This window comes from Macaca thibetana, chromosome 4, assembly GCF_024542745.1.
Source record: "Macaca thibetana thibetana isolate TM-01 chromosome 4, ASM2454274v1, whole genome shotgun sequence".
NCBI lineage: Eukaryota > Metazoa > Chordata > Mammalia > Primates > Cercopithecidae > Macaca > Macaca thibetana.
This window is the reverse complement of record NC_065581.1, coordinates 119,403,404-119,416,128: the sequence shown is the minus strand read 5'-3', so window position 1 is coordinate 119,416,128 and position 12,725 is coordinate 119,403,404. Positions and strand designations below refer to the sequence as shown.

Genomic DNA, 12,725 nt, shown 5'->3' with positions numbered 1-12,725 from the left:
TATTGTAAGAATAAATAGCCCAATTTCACTTAGGTGAATCTCACTCTCCTCTTCACAGGTAATGAGGGTTAACAGTAAGTAGGCTGAAATTCATATCAGGTAACTTTTCTTTTCTTTTTCTTTTTTTAATTTGCTTTTGTCTTCTCTTCTTTTCTTTTCTTTTCTTTCTTTTTTTGTGTTTTTTTTTTTTTTTTTTGGTTTGTTTTTACTTTTTAATTTCTTTTTGAGGGAGAGTGCAAACGAAGTTCCTCACTACCACAAATTATGCCATTGGGTTTTCCACATTAGGGGACGTCACAGGGGTCAGAATATCCAGAGTGCAATGGATAAGCCCCAATCTGGGTAAACCACCTTCATAATCACAATATCTCACCTGCCTGGTAAGTATCCCCATATCACCTCCCATGAAATATGTAAGATATATACACATGCATATATTTGTATATGTGTGTGTTAATGTATGCACATACATACATGTAATTTTGTTTTTAAACACATTTTTTACCAAGTGTCATAATTCTTTACTTAACAACAGTAATTTGCTTTTTCCACTTTTCAATATGTGTTGGAGATCTTTCCATGCTGGCATATATGTGACTGGTGTATATACATATATAATCTATGTCATTATTCTACAGTACAAATATACTACAAAATTCAACAGTACAAATTCAACTACAAATGGATGCGTAGTTTGAGTGTTGTTTCATTAACTATCAAATCCTTGCATTTGCATCTTTAGGCAAGTGGGACTTATTTCTCTAGAAAAGACATCTAGAGGTAGAATCACTGGCACTAGAAAGACTGCACGTTAAATTTTTGTTAGATTCTGAAATTCTTCTCTGCAAAAGGCTGAATCAACTAGATATGGTTTGGCTATGTCCCCACCCAAATCTCATCTCTAAGTGTAATACAAATTTTAAGTCCTACCTGCCAGGGGAAGGACCTGGTGGGAGGTGACTGGATCATGGCGACTGTTTCCCTCATGCTGTTTTCATGATAGTGAGTTCTCATGAGATCTGATGGTTTTACGAGTGGCAGTTTACCCTCTTTCTCTTTCTTTCTCTCTCTTGCCTGCTGCTATTTAAGACTTGCCTGCTTCTCCCGTAATCCCCATGTAACAAGGGAGGGAGGTAATTGAATTATGGGAGCAGATTCCGCCATGCTGTTCTCCTGATATTGAGTTCTCATGAGATCTGATGGTTTTTTAAGGCAGTATTCCCTGCTCTTGCTCACTCTTTCTCACTTGCCACGATGTAAGACATGCCTGCTTCCCCTTCCGCCATGATTATAAGTTTTCTGAGGCCTCCCCAGTCATGCTGAAATGTGAGTCAATTAAACCTCTTTCCTTTATAAATTACCCAGTGTCAGGGAAATTCTTTATAGCAGTGTGTGAACAGACTTGTGCACAAACCTACAGAGTTAATTAGCACTTGTTTTACATCATCATTACCTACTATAGAGATTATTAAGCTTTGTAATTTTTTCCTACCGTGATGGGAAAAAATATATCATTTTCTTTGCATTTACATTTTCCTGCTTTCTAATGAAGTTGAGCATATTTTAAAATGTTTTAAAGCTATTTTTAGTTATTTAATTCATTGTATAATTTTTTGTTTCATAATATATGGTCCCTATAAATTATGGTAAATAATCTTTTGACAGTTACATGTGTAACATATTTTCTCCCAGTCTGTCACTTTTCTTTTATTTATTGTAATTTTGTCGTTTGAAAGTTTTAAATTTTTATATAGGTAAATATGACAACTGTCTCCTTTATGAATTCTGAATTTAGGGCTTTCTTAGAAAACCCTTCAAAGCCCTAAATTATTAATAAATATTATCTTTATTTTCTAAATATAATTTTATGGTTCTGTAAATTATGTATAATTATTTGGTCTAATTCAAAATAATTTTGTGAGGTTGCAAGGTAGGGCAAAACTTAATTTTATTTCCAAACTGTCAAAAATTGTCCCACTACTATTCATTCAATAGCCTATTTGTTCCCCATTAATTTCATCACAGGGTAACATATGACATTGCCTTTGTCACATATTAAATTTTCCTATGTAGCTGGATCTGATCTTATACTCTTTTTCTATGCAAATTGCCTCTTCTTGAACACCTGTTTAAGTAGGGTAGGTTTAGCTGCTATACAGCTTTACACTATGTATTTTTTAATGAAATTGAGCAAATGTCACTTTTTGATATTTTCAAAGTAGCCTGGGCTATTATTACATTTTTCTCTTCAATTGAACTTTAAATTGAACATGTCAAGTTTCACAAAGAGTTCTTTTAAGATTTTATAAATTTATAGATTAATTTGGGGAGAAATAACATATTTACAATGTTAAATATTGTCTTTCAGGAGCATGATATGCCTCTGCATTTCTTTAGGCTGATTTGTGTATACTTCAAGAGTGTTATATTGCTTTTCATAATAGTCTTTCAGATCTTTTGTTAGGTTTAATTCTCCCTGTTTTTTTTTTTTTTTTTTTTTTTGGTTTTTTATTTCTGCTGCTATTCTGATTGGGGTATTGTTCCATGATATGTTCTAATTGATTATTACCCTATATGGAAAAATTATTGTATGTTAAATTTTGTCTACAAATGCCTTATTATTTTTAATGGGATTTTTCATTTTTTTATCTTGGGTTTTCTAGGTAGGTAATCACATTTTATACAAAATATGTGGTAGTTTAATCCATATATTTTGGATTTATGGTAGTTTAATCCTTGTGTAACCAATGAATATCTGTGTCCTGTTTATATTTATCTTTATGAAATTTTGAATAATAATATTGAGAGTAGGTACCATCATATTCTTCCTGACTATATCATAGCCTTTCACAGATAAGTAAGACATAATGTCCCACAGTTTTGAATTGCCTGTCACCTGTTTTATTCAGAGGGCAGTCATATTTCTGTAGCTGAAAAATAATTACAAAAATATGATACTGCTCATAAATAGCAATACTTCAAATGACTTCAATCGCTGTACATTGTAAGTTCCTCATAAAAGCACCAAGGCTAAAATACAGTGTGTTCAATACATTTTTATTAGACTGCCAACTGACGTTATTATTATAATGGAATTCTGGCATAAACTTTGATTATATTGTATTCCATATTATATTTTATCTCATATCGATAGATACAAATGGATATATAACAAATATATAAAATATAATCCCAACAGCAAAATAACAACCAAGTAACCACATTCAAATTAAGAATATCTGTGTTTTGATCCATATGCAGAAGAATAAAACTAGACCTCTATCTCTCACCGTATACAAAAATCAAATAAAAAAAGATTGAAGACTTAAATCTAAGGCCTCAAACTATGAAACAACTAAAATAAAACATTGGGGAAACTCCCCCAGAACTTTGGACTGGGCAAAGATTTCTTGAGTAATACCCCATCACAAGCACAGGAAACTAAAACAAAACTGGATATATTGGATCACATCAAGTTAAAAAAGCTTCTGCATTGAAAAAGAAACAATCAACAAAGTGAAGGAACAACTCAGAGAATGGTAGAAAATATTTGCTAACTATCCATCTGACAAGAGATTAATAACCAAAATATATAAGGGGCTCAAACAACTATATAGAAAAATAAGCTAATAATCTGATTTTTAAATGAGCAAAAGATCTTAATAGACATTTGTGTTAGTCCATTTTCATACTTCTATAAACAATATACTAAGACTGGGTAATTTATAAAGGAAAGAGGTTTAATTGACAGTTTCACATAGCTGGGGAAGCCTCAGGAAACTTACAATTATGGTAGAAGGCAAAGGGGAATCAAGGCACCTTCTTTACAAGGCAGCAGGAAGGAGACGTGAACACAGGAGGAACAATCAAACGCTTATAAAATCATGAGATCTCACGAGAACTCACTAGCTATCATAAAAACAGCATGAAGGAAACCACCCCCATGATTCAATTACCTCCATCTGGTCTCTCCCTTGACATGTGGGGATTGTGGGGATTACAATTTAAGATGAGATTTCGGGTGGGGACAGAGCTAAACCATATCAACATTTCTCAGAAAAAGACATACAAATGGAAAACAATCATATAAAAATGTGCTCAACATCACTGATAATCAGAAAAATGCAAATAAAATCTGCAATGAGATATCATCTCACTCCAGTTAAAATGGCTTATATCCAAAAGACTGGCAATGACAAATGCTGGCAAAGATGTGAGAAAAAGGGAACCCTCATATACTTTTGGTGGGAATGTAATTTGTACAACTACTATAAAGAAGAGTTTGGAGGTTCTTTTAAAAATTAAAAGTAGGGTTACACAATCGAGGAATCCCACTCCTATGTCTATCCCCAAAAGAAAGCAAATCAATATATTGAAGAGATATGTTCACTCCCATGTTTTCTGCAGCATTATTCACAATAACCAAGTTTTTTTTTAAAATTATACTTTAAGTTCTAGGGTACATGTGCATAATGTGCAGGTTTGTTACGTATGTATACTTGTGCCAAGTTGGTGTGCTGCACCCATCAACTCGTCAGCACCCATCAACTCGTCATTTACATCAGGTATAACTCCCAATGCAATCCTTCCCCCCTCCCCCTCCCCGTGATAGGCACCGGTGTGTGATGTGTCCCTTCCCGAGTCCAAGTGATCTCATTGTTCAGTTCCCACCTATGAGTGAGAACATGCGGTGTTTGGTTTTCTGTTCTTGTGATAGTTTGCTGAGAATGATGGTTTCCAGCTGCATCCATGTCCCTACAAAGGATACAATTTTGAAGAAACCTAAGTGTTCACCAACAGATCAATGGATAAAGAAAATATTGTATTTATACACAGTGAAGTACTATTTAACCATAAAGAAAAATGAGATGCTGTCATTTACAACAGCATGGATGAAACTAGAGATCATTATGTTACGTGAAATAAGCCAGGCACCGAAAGAGAAACTTTGCATGGTCTCATGTATTTGTGGGAACTAAACATTAAAACAATTGAACTCATGAAGATAGAGATTAGATCTATGATTCCCAGAGGCTCAAAAGGGTAGTGGTAGGGATAAAAGGGAATGGGGATGGTTAATGGGTACAAAAACATAGCTAAATAGAATGAATAAGATCTAATATTTGATAGAACAGCAAAGTGACTATTGGTCAACAATAATTTATTGTATATTTTAAAATAAAAGAGCATATGGGAATGTTTGTAACATCATAAAATAATGTATGTTTGAGGTGATGGTTACCCCACTTTCCCTGATCTGATTTTCATTCATTGTATTTCTGTATCAAAATATTTTAATGTACCCCATAAATAGATACACCAATTATGTGCTCATAAAAATAAAAATTAAAATTTCTTTAAAAGAATATCTATGTTTTTGAGATTTATACAAATAAATTCATGCTGTATGTAGTCCAAAACATTTTGCCATTCTAGTATTATGTAGGTAAGTGTCACCTTTGTTGTTGCAAATCATTATAGTTCATTTATATGCACTGCCTTTTAATATTCCATTTAAAATTGAATAGCCAACAATTTAGTTTTATATTTGTCATTTTAAAAACACTTTTGCCTGTTTCTAGTTTTCTGCAGTATTAAGAATAATGCTAGTGAAATAATTATACATGTATTCTTGCATGTGTGTAAGATTTTCTCTAGGACATTCCCTAGAAGCGAAATTTCTAGCCAAAAAGATTTTGAATACATAAGTTTATAATGCTTACTATGGATTTATTGGAAGATACACTTTATGCACAAAAGGAATTTCTCTTTTAGTCCTAATTTACTAATAGTCTAGCATGAGTAGTTGTTGAATTTCATTAAATGCTTTATCTACAGTGAATATTAGCTATTGATATAATAATACTATATAATAAACCACCCCAAACTCAATGTCTTAAAGCAATAATTATTTCTACTCATTCATACTTCTGTTGGTAGACTGTAGTTAGCTGTTCTAGGCTGGGACCACATGTATTGACTCCAAGTTATAGGTAGGATGTGGTCTGCTCCATATCACTCTCATCCTCCCTGAAGTAGCAGGCTAGCTGGTAATTGTTCATTTTGTGGCAATGGCAGAAACACAAGAGTCTCATTTGTTATCAAAGTCATTGACCTCATAGACAGAACATGTAATCATAATGTTAAATGGTAAGGTAACTCAGCTGCAAAATTGCCAAGGCCTATTGATTTCTTTGTTGAAAATTTTTTAATCTATTGATTTATATCAATATATTTAATGATTGCAGGAGGATTTAGGCACTGTTTCTTGAGTCAGTTCTGGTAAATAATATTATTTATGGAATTAGTTCATTTTATGCATTTTCAAAATCACTGGCCTCAGTTGAGAGGTGGAGCATGATGGTGGAATAGAAAGCTCCACCTATCATCCCCATCCCTGTATCCCTCACAAGGATACCAAATTAACAACTATCTACATAGGAAAAACCCAGTCATGAGAATGAAAAGTCAGCTGAGCATGCATGGTACCTGACTGACTTTCACTTCATATCCCAGAGAGAGTCACTGAAGAGACAAAAAAGAGAGTTCTGAATTACCAAGACCACTCCTTCCTCACTTCAGGCAGCTGCAGCATGGTGTGAAGAGCCTCTATGGGCATTGGCGGAGAATAGAGCAATTCTGAGTCACTGAACTGGACAAGAAAACCAGACAAAGTGACCACTTATAGAGGGATAATTTAAATCAGCCCTAGTCAGCAGAAAATCATTTATTTCAGCAGTCCAAACTTGAGTGCCCACAAACCTCACCACCTAGGACCACAATGTTCTCTTTCTAAGAAAACTTGAAAGTCTGTCGAAGCCAAAAGGACTGCAACTCATAGGTAAGTCTTAAGGCTGAACTAGTCCCAAGGACAGTGGACTGGGGAGGCATGTGACCTACTGAGACACCAGCTGGGGTGGCTACAGGAGTGCTGGCAGTGCTGGCATCATGCCTCCCCTAACTACAGGCACAGCTCAGTTGGGTGCTTTATGAGATGCCTTCTTTCTGCTTGAGGAGAGGAGAGGGAAGGTTGGGGAGGACTTTGTCTTGCATCTTAGATACCAGCTCAACTACAACAGGATAGGGCATCAATCAGAATCATGAGGCCCCCATTTCAGGTGCTAGCTCACAGATGACATTTCTAGACATACCTTGGGCCAGAAGGGAACCTGCTTCTTTGAAGGAAAAGACCCAGTCCTGCCAGCATTCATCACTTACTAACTGAAGGGCCCCTGGGCCCTGAGTAACCATCAGTGATACCTGGTTGCTACATTGAGGGCCTTGGTGAGCTTCTGAGACTTGCTGGCTTCAGGTGAGACTCAGCAGATTATCAGCTGTGGTGGCTATGGGGCAAAACTCCTTGTCTCTGGGACAAGCAGAGGGAAAAGCAAAGGGGACTTTGTCTTGCACCTTAGGTACCATCATAATCACAGGGGGGTAGAGTACCAAGCAAGCTCATGGGGTCCCTGACTCCAGGACTTGACTCTCAGACAGCAGTTCTGGAGCTTCCCTAAGCCAGAGGGGAGACCACTGCACTGAAGGGTGAGTTCTGGGCCAGGGAGTATTCATGACAAGCTACCTTAAGAGACCGTAGGCCTCAAGGGAACATCAGAGGAAATCTGGCAGTACTCCTTATGGCCTAGGGTGGTGATGGTTATGGGATGGGGCTCCTCTGCCTTTGCAAAGGGGAAAGAAGAGTGGGAAGAACTGTATCATGTGTTTTGAATGCCAACTCAGCCACAATACAATAGAATATGAGCTAGACCTCTATCTAATCTTGTCCAAGACCATCAAGGTGATAACTCTACAAGTCTGAAAGAACCACAATGTTACTGGGTTTGGGATACTCCTTAAAGCAGAAACTGCTTACATCACAACACTCAAGTTCTTTCAAATAATTTGTGAAAAGCCTTCCCAAAAGTACAGTTACAAATAAGACCAGATAGTGAAAACTACAATAAATACCTAACTCTTCAAATCCCAGACACTGAAGAACATCTAGTAGCATCAACACCATCCAGGAAATTGTGACTCAACCAAATGAATGAACCAAATAAGGCACCAGGGAAAAATCCTGGAGAAACAGAGATATGTCACCTTTTAAATAGAGAATTCAAAGTAACTGCATCGAGGAAATTCAAAAACATTCAAGATAATTCAGAGAAGGAATTCAAAATTCTACTGGATAAATTTAACAAAGAGATTGAAGTAATGAAAAAAAATCAAGCAGAAATTCTGGAACTGAAAAATGCAATTGGCATACTGAAGAATACCTCAGAGTATTTTAGTAGCAGAATCAAACAAGTAGAAGAAAAAAATAGTGAGCATGAAGACAGGGTATTTGAAAATACACAGAGAAGACAAAAGGAAAAAAGAATAAAAACAATGAAGCATGCCTACACAATCTAGAAAATAGCCTCAGAAGGCCAAATCTAAGAGTTATTGACCGTATAGAGGGAACAGAGAAAAAGAGAGAAAGTTTACTCAAAGGGATAATAACAGAGAACTTTCCAAACTGAAAGAAAAATATCAATACCCAAGTACAAGAAGGTTATAGAACATGATGTAAATTTAATCCAAAGATAACTACCTCAAGGCATTTAACAGTCAAAACTCCTGAAAGTTAAGGATAAAGAATTCTAAAAGCAACATGAGAAAATAAACAAATAATACATAATGGAGCTCCAGTACCTCTGGCAGCAGACTTATCAGTGGAACATTACAGGACAGATGAAAGTCGTATGGCATATTGAAAATGCTGAAGGAAGATAATTTTTACCATAGAATAATATAACTAGTGAAAATATTCTTCAAACATGAAGAAGAAATAAAGTTTTTCCCAGACAAACAAAAGTTGAAGGATTTTCTCAATACCAGAACTGTCCTACAAGAAATGTTAAAGGTAGTACTTCAATTAGAAAGAAAAGGACATTAATGGGCAATAAATAATGATCTGAAGGTACAAAACTTACTGGTAGTAGTAAGTACACAGAATATTATAACACTGTAACTGCAATGTGTAAATTACTCTTATCCAAAGTAGAAAGACTAAATGGTGAACCAATAAAAAATCATAGCTACAACTTTTTAAGATATAGTCAGTACAATATGATATAAACAGAAACAATAAAAAGTTAAAAAGTAGTGGGTATGGGCCTGGCGTGGTGTCTCGTGCCTGTAATCTCAGCACTTTGGGAGGCCAAATTGGGTGAATCATCCAAGGTCAGGAGTTTGAGAACAGCCTGACCAACCTGGTGAAACTGCATCTCTAGTAAAAATACAAAAATTGGCCAGGCATGGTAGTGGTGCCTGTAATCTGAGCTATTCAGGAGCCTGAGGCAGGAGAAACACTTGAACCTGGGGGGGTAGAGATGACAGTGAGCCAAGATTGTGCCATTGCACTCCAACCTGGGTGACAGAGAGAGACTTCATCCCAGAAAAACTAAAACTAAAAAATTAAAGTAAAAGACTTAAAATAAGACCTAAAACCATAAAAAAGCCCTAGAAGAAAATCTAGGCAATACCATTCAGGACATAGTCATGGGCAAAGACTTCATGACTAAAACACCAAAAACAATGGCAACAAAAACCAAAATTGACAAATGGGATCTAATTAAACTAAAGAGCTTCTGCACAGCAAAAGAAACTATCATCGGATTGAGCAGGCAACCTACAGAATGGGAGAAAAATTGTGCAATGTATCCATCCAACAAAGGGCTAATATCCAGAATCTACAAATAACTTAACCAAATTTACAAGAAAAATCAAACAACCTCATCAAAAAGTGGGTGAAGGATATGAACTGACACTTCTCAAAAGAAGACATTTATGCAGCCAACAAAATATGAAAAAATCTCATAATCACTGGTCATTAGAGAAAATGCAAATCAAAACCACAATGAGATACGATCTCATGTCAGAGTGATATTCATTAAAAAGTCAGGAAACAACCAGTGCTGGAGAGGATGTGGAGAAATAGGAATGCTTTAACACCATTGGTGGGAGTGTAAATTAGTTCAATCATTGTGGAAGACAGTGTGGCAATTCCTCAAGGATCTAGAATCAGAAATAAAATTTGACCCAGCAATCTTATTACTGGGTATATACACAAAGGATTATAAATCCTTCTACTATAAAGACACATGCACATGTATGTTTTTTGCAGAACTGTTCACAATACAGACTTGAAACCAACCCAAATGCCCATCAATGATAGACTGGATGAAGAAAATGTGGCACATATACACCATGGAATACTATGCAGCTATAAAAAAGTATGAGTTCATGTCCTTTGCAGGGACAAGGATGAAGCTGGAAACCATCATACTCAGGAAACTAACACAGGAAAAGAAAACTAAACACTACATGTTCTCACTCAGAAGTTGGAGTTGAACAATAAGAACACATGGACACAGGGAAGACATTACACACTGGGGCCTGTTGAGGAGTGGGAGGCTAGGGGAGGGATAGCATTAGAAGAAATACCTAATGTAGATGACGAGTTGATCAGTGCAGCAAACCACCATGGCACATGTAAACCTATGTAACAAGGCTGCACGTTCTGCTCATGTATCCCAGAACTTAAAATATCATTAAAAAAAAAAGTTTTCAAAAAAAGTAGTGGGGATGAAGTTATGGTGACATTTATTAGTTTTCTTTCTTCTGGTTCATTTGTTATGCAAATAGTGTTAAGTAGTTATCAGGTTAAAATAATGAGTTATAAGAGATTATTTGAAAGCCTCATGGTAACCTCAAACCAAAAAACATACAATGGATACACACACACACACACACACACACACACACACACACACACAAGCAAGAAACTAATATCACCAGAGAAAATCATCTTTACTATAAGAAGACAGAAATGAAAGAAAGAAAAGAAGACCAGAAAACAAATAACAAAATGGCAGCAATAAATTCCCACTTATCTATAATAACATTAAATGTAAATGGAGTAAACCCTTCAATCAAAAGACAGAGACTGGCAAAATGGATGAAAAAACAAGAGCCATTGATCTGTTGCCTACAAGAAACACACTTCACATATAAAGAAACACATAGACTGAAAACAAAGGGATGGGAAAAGATATCCCATGCCAATTGAACCCAAAAAACAGCAGAATTTGGTATACTCATATGAGACAGAATAGATTTCAAGACAAAAACTACAAGAAAGGACAAAGAAGTTCACTACATAAAATAAAGGTCAAGTCAGCAAGAGGATATAACAATTTTAAATATATATGCACCCAACAGGGTAGCACCCAGGTATATAAAGGAAGTATTATTACAGCTAAAGAGAGAGATAGGCCCCAATACAATACGATATTAGCTGGAAACTTCAACATCCCACTTTCAGCACTAGACAGATCTTTGAGGCAGAAAAATCAAGAACAATGACAACAACAACAACAACAGCAAAAAACAGACTTAATCTGTACTATAGACTAAATGGATCTAAAAGTATTTACAGAACATTTCATCTGAGAGCTTAAGAATACTCATTCTTTTCCTCAGCACAATGGATCATTCCCAAGAATAGACCATATGTTAGATCACAAAACAAGTCTTAAAACATTTCAAAAAATTAAAATAGCATAAAGCATCTTCTCTGACCACAATGCAATAAAACTACAAATTAATAGGAGGAATTTAGGGAACTATACAAATACATAAAAATTAAATATTACACTCCTGAATGACCAGTGGGTCATTGAAGAAATTAAGAAGGAAATTGAAAAATGTCATGAAACAAATGATAAGGAAGACACAACATATCAAAACCTGTGGGATACAGCCAAGGCAGTACTAACAGGGAAGTTTATAGCTATAAATGCCTACGTCAAAAAGAAGAAAAACTTCAAATAAACAATCTAATGATGTATATTAAAGAATTAGAAAAGCAAGAGCAAACCAAACCCAAATTTGTTAGAAAAAAAGAAATAGCATAGATCAGAGCAAAAATAAATAAAATTGAAATGGAAAAAAAAAAATACAGAACATCAATGCAACAAAAAGTTGGTTTCTTGAAAACCTAAAGAACATGGACAAACATTCAGCCAGACTAAGAAAAAAAGAGGCAAAATCCAAGTAAATACAATCAGAAATGTAAAAGGAGACATTACAATTGATACTGCAGAAACTCAAAGGGTCGTTAGTGGCTACTATGAACAATTATATGCTGATAATTTGAATATCTAGAAGAAATGAACAAATTCCTAGATATATGCAACCTACCAAGATTGAACCAGGAAGAAATCTAAAACCTGAACAAACCAATAACAAGTAATGAGATCAAAGATATAATAAAAGTCTTACAGTAAGGAAAAGCCCAGGATCTGATGGCTTCGCTGTTGAATTTCACCAAGCATTTAAAGAACTAATACCAAACCTACTCAAAATATTCCAAAAAATAGAGGAGTAGGGAATATTTTCAAAGTCATTCCATGAGATCAGTATTACTCAGAAAGAAAGAAAGAAAGAAAGAAAGAAAGAAAGAAAGAAAGAAAGAAAGAAAGAAAGAAAGAAAGAAAGAAAGAAAGAAAGAAAGAAAGAAAGAAAGAGAGATGGAAAGAAAGAAAGAAAAGAAAGAAAGAAAAAAAAAAAAAAGAAAGAAAGAAAGAAAGAAAGAAAGAAAGAAAGAAAGAAAGAAAGAAAGAAAGAAAGAAAGAAAGAAGGAAGGAAGGAAGGAAGGAAGGAAGGAAGGAAGGAAGGAAGGA

At 35.2% G+C, this 12,725-nt stretch overlaps 1 non-coding gene across 1 annotated transcript; it reads right to left on the bottom strand.

Annotated features, from left to right (window-relative positions):
• Positions 1–224: 224 nt before the first annotated feature.
• Positions 225–388, bottom strand: LOC126954121 (U1 spliceosomal RNA). The gene has a single exon (XR_007725556.1). It is a non-coding gene; the product is annotated as a U1 spliceosomal RNA (small nuclear RNA).
• Positions 389–12,725: the final 12,337 nt, after the last annotated feature.